General features: G+C 48.0%; 1 long non-coding RNA gene across 1 annotated transcript; it reads left to right on the forward strand.

The window, feature by feature from the left end:
* The first annotated feature begins 133 nt into the window (after positions 1-133).
* LOC309367302 lies at positions 134-5,399 on the forward strand. The gene is made up of 3 exons (XR_014167009.1): positions 134-433; positions 3,000-3,067; positions 4,633-5,399. It is a non-coding gene; the product is annotated as an uncharacterized lncRNA (long non-coding RNA).
* Positions 5,400-9,158: the final 3,759 nt, after the last annotated feature.

The raw sequence follows: 9,158 nt of genomic DNA on the forward strand, positions 1-9,158 counted from the left end.
CACCGGCTCCCGAGCGCACGTTCGGAGTCCGTTGCTCCCGCTTAAAGAATACCGGGCGCTGCTGCTGGGAATTGTAGCTCCTCCCCTCTTCGTCTGCGTTCTCCGTCGCAGAGCGCATGCGTGGTCTACTGGTTCCCGAAGAAGCAGCAGCATCTGCGGGATTCTTGGCTCTGTCCGCCCTTTGGTCCCCCTATGGCAGTGATGGCCAAACTTGGCCCTGTTTTATGGGACTACAACTCCCATCATCCCTAGCGAACAGGACCAATGGTTAAGCATGATGGGAATTGTAGTCCTAAAACAGCTGGAGGTTCCTATGGCGTCCCCAGCGCTTCCCTCTTCCCCGCTCCTGCTGGGCCAGCTGGAGTCTGGCTCTCCGGACCCCGCCGTGAGTGACCCGGGGGGCTCTGGGGCTTCCTCGGCGTCTCGGAGGAAGGTGAGCCGGAGGGACGGGGCGCAGGCAGGGCGTCATAGGCAGTGTTTCATGAGGCAGCTCGTTCCAGGGGCGCGTCCTCGGCCGGGGGAGGGGGAGAGAGCTCCCTTGGCCAGGACATCTGGGATCAGCATCGCCCCCCCCCCCCCGAGAGACCATGGGCAAGACACTCAAGATGTTGGCTTTGGGCCCCCTTGGGCTCTCTCTCTCCCCCCCAGCCAGAGGGGTCGGGTCTCTTCTGCTGCCCCCCCCCCCGGCTGTTGTAACGGCCCCCACCAACGGCTGGATTCTTCCCCATCCTTCAGCGCTGCTTTGGTGCCTCCCTTGCAGCTGCAGATTTTGAGGTTCATGGGAACTACAGTGGTACCTCGGGTTACATACACTTCAGGTTACATACGCCTCAGGTTACAGACTCCTCTAACCCAGAAATAATACCTCAGGTTAACTTTGCTTCAGGATGAGAACAGAAATCGTGCTCCGGCGCGCCAGCCGCAGGAGGCCCCATTAGCTAAAGTGGTGCTTCAGGTTAAGAACGGACCTCTGGAACGAATTAAGTTCTTAACCCGAGGTACCACTGTACAGGGGAAGAAGCAGTAACTTTGTGTGAGAGGAAGTCTGTTCTTAATACAATTCTAAGGTTCTTCTGATGTATGTCTTTTTAAGAACATAGTACAGTATGACATTCTGAAACTGGCAAAAGTGATTCCCTATTGAGATCAGGAGCTTTGATCCTGCCTGGGATATCAATCCTTCCTTCCTAATATTGTTTGGTATATTTTCTCTGCACCTTGAAGTTGTACTCAGCTCTAATTTATTTTCTTAAAGGTAAAGGGACCCCTGACCAGAGTTACGGCGCTCATCTCGCTTTATTGGCTGAGGGAGCCAGCGTACAGCTTCTGGGTCATGTGGCCAGCATGATTAAGCCGCTTCTGGTGAACCTGAGCAGCGCACAGAAATGCTGTTTACCTTCCCGCCGGAGCGGTACCTATTTATCTACTTGCACTTTGACGTGCTTTCGAACTGCTAGGTTGGCAGGAGCAGGGACCGAGCAACGGGAGCTGAACCGCTGGCCTTCAGATTGGCAAGTCCTAGGCTCTGTGGTTTAACCCACAGCGCCACCTGCGTCCCCTAAAAATACATTAAAACATCAGTAAACATCAGTAATTAAAAACTTCCCTAAACAGGGCTGCCCACATACCGAGCAAGCCTTGCCCAGATAGAAAGTTGTTGTTTAATCATTTAGTCGTGTCCGACTCTTCGTGACCCCCTGGACCAGAGGACGCCAGGCACTCCTGTCTTTCACTGCCTCTCGCAGTTTGGTCAAACATATGCTGGTAGCTTTGAGAACACTGTCCAACCATCTCGTCCTCTGCCGTCCCCTTCTCCTTGTGCCCTCCATCTTTCCCAACACCAGGGTCTTTTCCAGGGAGTCTTCTCTTCTCATGAGGTGGCCAAAGTACTGGAGCCTCATGTGGGAGTCATAAAGCCATGGCAGAGGTTTGTAAATACTGCAAGGTACCTCCGGACCTTGTGACCAGCACTCTGAGCTTTACAATGTATTGGAATGTAATGATGGGGGCAATAAAAGCTTGACCGGATGAGGTAACATGAGATTGGCAAACGGCCATGCGGCTGGACAGAACAAAGGAGAATAAACCAGAGAGGAGAAGTCTGAATGAGCTGCTCTCTCTTACCATGGAAATATTGCTGGGTTTCCGTGTCTTTATTTTATACTAAACAAGTGCCACTTGTGAAGGCTGGCTCCAACAGCCTCAGCTTCACTATCTGTCCTTCCAGTGAGCACTCAGGGTTGATTTCTTTAAGAATGGAGAGGTTTGATCTTCTTGCAGTCCATGGGACTCTCAAGTGCGTCTCCAGCACCATAATTCAAAAACATCAATTCTTTGGCGATCAGCCTTTTTTATGGAATGTGGGCTTGGGAGAGGCTATCATTGTTTGAGATTCTGCCCTGCCATGTGACAGGGCAAAATATTCCTGACACAGTGCCTTCCAACTCTACAGTTCTCTGATTGTAAGTACACATTTGTTGCATGCATGTGTTCTGCTTTTTAGATGCTCATGTAAAACACTTTGCATGGGCACACCTAAAAAAATCTACAATAAGGCAACCAGAGAACTGCTTTTTTGCTTCAAAACAGGGTCTGATAATATTGACTATGTGCCTTCAAGTATCTTGCATTTCAAGGTCTCTGGTCCTGTGTTTATGTATCGGTGATGAAAAACACGAGTCATTTTCACACACGTAATACCTGTGTGTTAAATAATGATTTGCAGTGTATACAAAAAATAAACAGTCACAATGAGCTAATCTGCTGGGAAGGCCATAGATACGTATAACTCCAGTGAACGTAAGAGGTGTGTGTCATTTGTTTAAACCATAATGTGTACATGTTTTATGAGTATGAGTAAACTAGGTGATAATCTTGCATCCTTTCACATCTTTGGTTCCTTCCTTGGCAACAATGCCACAGATACCTCCATAGAATGTTTCATATTTCCTCCCTACCAATGATGGGGAAATGCTACAGATGCTTCCTCTCTTTTACAGAACTGCTCGTGTGTGGCTGAAGAGAGATAGTGGTCAGTAATGGCCTGGCATATACCATCCACAGCCTTGTAAGTATTTCAATACTTGGTCCATTTTAATTCTCTGTTTTCAGCACCACTCCTCATTTTGTCTTCATCACCACTCCCAGCAATAATTAGCTGTTTGGAGCACAGTGTGGATCTTCCACAATTCTGATGGTACTTAAATACGTTGAACTTTTTAAAACAAAGGATTTTGGTGTTTGACAAATATAACCAATGTGACACCAGTGTTTTTGGACTCCACTTTTATCTGTCCCCATTGACTCTGCTGGCTGAGGCTGATGGGGGCTGTTGTTTATCAACATCTGGAGGGCATCCTATAGGCTACCCTGGCCTATGATGTTCCTATAGCATAGAATATCCTTCCTTTTTGAGATCCCCAAAGACATGAAAAAGAAAACATTGATTGGAAAAAAGTAAACTTAAATTTGTGTAATACTTAAACCTTAATATTTGTGCATGTGTGTTAACCCAGAAACAAGAAGGCTGTCTGCGAGTCTAGATAATGGTACATTCTCAGTAAGTACACATGGAAGTTTCCAAAAACGCTGTTAAGAGTTGGAGAAAGTGCAAGCTCTTCAGCTTCCATTCTCGCCAGCTCATTTATTGTGAGCTGCAGTCTTCTTGCTCATCTGTTGCCATCCTTCCTGTTGCACAGATCTCAGGACCAGTAATGTGGGTTTTCTGGAAATTTTTCCTATGCAGATTAGGGCAATTTACATAGGATAATTTACACCATAAAACTTGCTGATGACCTAGATGAGGGGTGGGAAGCCTTTGGCAATCCAGATGTTGCCAAAATACTTCTGCCATCAACCCCAGCCAGCTTGGCTAAATAGGTACATCTGGTGGGCCAGAGGTTCCACACCCCTGCCCTAGAGAGTGATCTAATTTAGTGTGTCTGTTTAACTAGCTGAATGGTGTGTGCACTCACCGTTTCCACTGCTGGGTTTTTAATCCTTGATCAACATACATCCAGAATGCCTATGCATCCTGTTCTAAAATCCTACTGTTTTGATATGGTTTCTCAAATGGATTGGAGTCCTTAAGCCTCCAGTCAAGGTGTGAACACCAGTTGCATAAGGCAAAGACGTCCCTGGCCTGTCAATGTCCTCTGGTGCATGCACAAACAGAAACACTAAGGAAACCATGCTGATGTCAACAGCTAGTGAAAAGAGCTGTGAAACACACTGGGGTGGGTGGAGAACCTTGACTGAGCTCTAAGACATTAAGGTTTAAACATCCTAATACTTTGGGGGGTAACCAATGTGGTGCCCTCCAGATGTTAGTGCAGAAAAAATACCCATCATCCCTGACCATTGACCATGTTGGCTGGGACTGGTGGGAGTTGTGTAGCCCAGCAAGATGTTGTGGTCATTGTTTCACAACTTCCAGAGGTGTCTACTGGATAATGCATATGGCATTTTCAATGATGTGCGAAATGACACAACTCCTCTCTTCTCTCTCAACGTTCCACATATATTTTTGAAATCTTTCTAGATGTACCAAACAAGCATGTGGCAAACTTGGTGTGTCTGTTTATTTATTTATTTATTTATTTATTTACATAGTTACTTTTGTATAATTCTAAGCACCATATCATGGGTTCCCTGGTGGTCTCCCATCTGGGCACCTCAGCAGACCTGCCAAGTGTCCCTATTTTCAAGGGACAGTCCCAGCTTTACAGAAGCCATCCCGTTTTCTGATTTGACCCCAGAATGACCCTCTTTTCCTTAAAGGTAAGGGGACCCCAGACCATTAGGTCCAGTCGCAAACAACTCTGGGGTTGTGGCACTCATCTCGCTTTACTGGCCAAGGGAGCCGGCGTACAGCTTCCGGGTCATGTGGCCAGCATGACTAAGCCGCTTCTGGCGAACCAGAGCAGCGCACGGAAACACTGTTTACCTTCCCACCGGAGCGGTACCTATTTATCTACTTGCACTTTGACGTGCTTTCAAGCTGCTAGGTTGGCAGGAGCAGGGACCGAGCAACGGGAGCTCACCCCGTTGCGGGGATTTGAACCGCCGACCTTCTGATCAGCAAGTCCTAGGCTCTGTGGTTTAACCCACAGCACCACCCTTAGGACATTCCTATTTTCACAGGAGAAATGTTGCAGCATATGCAGTTATGTGACCCCCGAGCCCAGGAGATAAGTAACTATACAACCTTTAGAAGACATCTAAAGACAGCCCTGTATAGGGAAGGTTTTTTTCCAATGTTTAATGCTTTATTATGTTTTTGTATATGTTGGAAACTTCCCAGAGTGGCTGGGGCAACCTAGTCAGAATCATCACCATCATCACCATCATAATAATAATGGAATAGGACATTTCTATTTGCATGGGAGAAATGTTGGAGGGTATAATAATAATAATAATATTCTTTTATTTATACCCCGCCCTCCCCAGCCAAGGCCGGGCTCAGAGCGGCTTACAAGCAATAATAAAAACAAGATGAATGATTACAACTTAAAAACAAAAATAAAATACAACATTAAAATAATGGAACATTAAAATATTAAAATGTAGCCTCATCGCAGGAGGAGAAGGAAAAGAAAAAAGAAAGAGAGGGAGTGAGGGAATCAAATTGGCTCCAAGCCAAAGGCCAGGCGGAACAACTCTGTCTTACAGGCCCTGCGGAAAGAAATCAGATCCTGCAGGGCCCTGGTCTCATGAGGCAGTGTTGGAAAGGCCCTGGCTCTGGTTGAAGCCAATATAACTTCCTTAGGGCCCGGGACCGCTAGGGTGTTGCTATTTATGGACCTTGAGGCTCTCCGTGGGGCATACCAGGAGAGGCGGTCCTGTAGGTACGAGGGTCCTAGGCCGTGAAGGGCTTTAAAGGTCAAAAGCAGCACCTTAAATCTGACCCTGTACTCCACCGGGAGCCAGTGCAGCTTGAAAAGCACTGGGTGAATATGCTCCCATGGCAGAGATCCCATGAGGAGCCTCGCTACAACATTCTGCACCCGCTGGAGTTTCTGGGACAGCTTCAAGGGCAGCCCCGCGTAGAGCGAATTACAGTAGTCAAGCCTGGAGATGACCGTTGCATGGATCACTGTGGCCAGGTCGGGGCGGGAAAGGTAAGGGACCAACTGCTTAATGCAGCGAAGATGGAAAAATGTTGCCTTGGCTGTTGCTGTAACTTGCGCCTCCATGGAAAGGGAGGCGCCAAGGATTACACCCAAACTCTTAACGGAAGGCAATGGCACTAATTGGGCCCCCGCAAGAGAAGGCAGTTGGTCCCTCATCCCCATGCCATCCCGACCTAGCCATAGGACCTCTGTCTTCAAAGGATTTAGTTTCAATCGGCTCCCACAAAACCATCCAGCCACAGCTTCCAAGCATCTGGTCAGTGTGTTCGGGGCAGAGTCGGTGTGGCCATCCATCAGCAGATAGAGCTGAGTGTCATCAGCATATTGGTGACAGCCCAGCCCAAAGCTCCGGATAATCTGGGCAAGGGGGCGCATAAAGATGTTAAAAAGCATCGGGGAGAAAATTGCGCCCTGCGGCACTCCACACACCAAGAAGTGGCACGACGACATTTCCCTCCCTAGTGCCACCCTCTGTCCCCGACCAGAGATAAAAGAGCACAACCAGTTACGGGCTATGCCCTGTATCCCCACGTCTGCGAGGCGGTGGTCCAGAAGATCATGATCGACCATGTCAAAGGCCGCTGACAAATCTAAAAGGATCAGCAGTCCTGACCCGCCTTGATCCAGTTGTCTACGGAGATCATCTGTTAGGGCAACCAGAGCCGTCTCCGTCCCAAAACCAGGACGGAAACCGGACTGAAATGGATCTAATGCCGATGTTTCCTCCAGAAACCTACCAAGCTGTTCAGCAACCGCTCTCTCAATTACCTTACCCAGGTATGGAAGATCTGAAACTGGGTGGTAATTGGATAGGTCTAAGGGATCTAATGAAGTTTTCTTTAAGAGTGGACACACCACTGCTTCCTTCAGTTCCCCTGGGAATGTCCCCGTGTCAAGGGACAAATTGATAATTTCAACCAGGGGGGTCCGCGCAACATCTGGACACTCCCTAATCAGCCAAGACGGGCACGGATCAAGGACGCAGGTGGTGGGCCTACCAACTTGGAGGAATCTATCCATATCAGTAGGGAGTATCCGATAGAAATGGTCCAACACTGGACCTGAAGTCAGTCGAGGGGCCTCCAGTTCAGTCACTGTATCTAAATTGGCAGGGAGGTCAAAGCGGAGCAACAGGACTTTCTCCGCAAAAAAGCTCGCGAATGCCTCACAGCTGTGGGTCAAATTTGTGCTTAAATTTGGTTGTCCTCCTAGGGACGTTATTGACCTAATTATTCTAAAAAGTTGTGCCGGGCGAGAGCTAGCGGATGCAATGGAAGCTGCAAAGTAAGATTTCTTAGCAGCTTTCATAGCCATCTCATAGGCTTTCATAAGCGTTCTATAAGATGTTCTTGAGGCTCCGTCACGATTCCATCGCCATACTCGCTCTAGCCTTCTGAGATCCCGCTTCATTTTCTGGAGCTCCTCAGTAAACCAAGGGGCCCGGTTTCAACAGGGTCGCAGAGGGCGCGATCTCATCAATGGCTGCCAAGAGCCGGTTATTCCAGTCCTCAACAAGGTCATCTAATGAGTCGCCAGGAGGAGCAGGGTTCCGCAAGGCTTGTCGGAATCTATCAGGATCCATCAGTATAAGACAGGTATAGGAGACAGCTAGTGCTCAGTAGGTGCAGGAACAACTTCAGCTGGAATCCAAAGGAATAGGCACATTTTGCATATTTATAAAAAGTGGAACATGGAAGAAAACCATATGAGAAAACTTAGTCGCATCCCTTAAGAGGAGCAGGACTTGTGGCTGCTGGTTTTCTCAGGGCCCAGGGTTGTTGGGTCACAAGGTTCATTGTGACATCTCCCTCTGCTGGCTCACTGGTCACCAGAGCTCTAGAAGGCCTGGGGATCTCCTATGCTTGGATCATTCTGTGCTTGTGAGAGTAGAGAGAGCATGTAAGGAGGATTTCTTTCGACATCAAAATTCTTTGATGATAGAGAATTCATCTTGACAATAGAGAGCACTAACAGTGAGCCCCATTTCTCTTTTTCTTTAGGCTTTGCAAACGCAGAAAAGTGTTTTCCTGATTGGGAAGAAAGAACAGAATTTTGCCTATCCCAGAGACCTCCCCCTTGCCCACCCCCTCTCCCTCGGCCTCCCCCTCTGGACCCCTCTTTGAGAGGACAAAAAAGGTAAGACCCTTCAGCATATAGATGCTGATTTCAGAATAGGTCGAGGTTCCAAGATGGCGACGGCTTAGCAAGCAGGCTTCGGAGCTCCGCAGATAACAGGACTGTAGTTAGCATTGATTGCTACCCAGGGAAGTAACTTCCTTTTTTTACCTCTCTACTTTTAAACTTACCAACCTACTGAGATTCTAACAGCACCTTCTTGTCTATGCTGTGAGAAACATCTTGGGCAAGTTCTGTGAAGCATCCACCAGCTGCCTTCTATACTTTGTTCCTGGAACTCCTGGCCGTCTCCACACGGAGAAGCTCTTAAACTGAACAACCTGAGCACTTTCTATTTTTTCTCTCTTTTTTGGTTGGGGAAACCTGTCATGGTATTCCCGAAGAATGAAGGGGAGGAGCAGAGTCAGGCAGAGGAAGGGGGGCAGAAAGTGGCGGTGGAGGAAAGAAGGGAAAGCCAGGAGGAGGGACAGCTCACAGATGTTGGACCAGAGCCTCAACACCGCACAGAAAGTCCTGGCACAGACAGTGAAACAATGCCTGCCAAGGAAAGGAGAGTGTTAAAGAGGAGGGGACAGAGACATCACATGAAAATTCCACGCCTTTTCTCTTGGAGAAGTGGCGGGCATAAGGCACTCCCAGAATCTGAGCCGGAGGATTCGGATGCATGATTGTAACGTGCTGCTTGTACATATGTAAAATAAAGACTGTATATATGTATCTCTGAGTGAGCAGAGGTATTTCTTGCAGCAAGCATTCACAAGCCATCACAAAACCTCTCCTTTACTCCCCACGGCGACGCTATGCCTGCTAGTAAACGCTACAGGGACCCCGAAGATGTAGCTCTCTCACTGGTTCCCAAACAATCTAAAATAGAGGACTTTTTAAACAAAT

This window comes from Podarcis melisellensis (genome assembly GCF_964234715.1).
Source record: "Podarcis melisellensis genome assembly, chromosome: 3".
Taxonomy (NCBI): Eukaryota; Metazoa; Chordata; class Lepidosauria; order Squamata; family Lacertidae; genus Podarcis; species Podarcis melisellensis.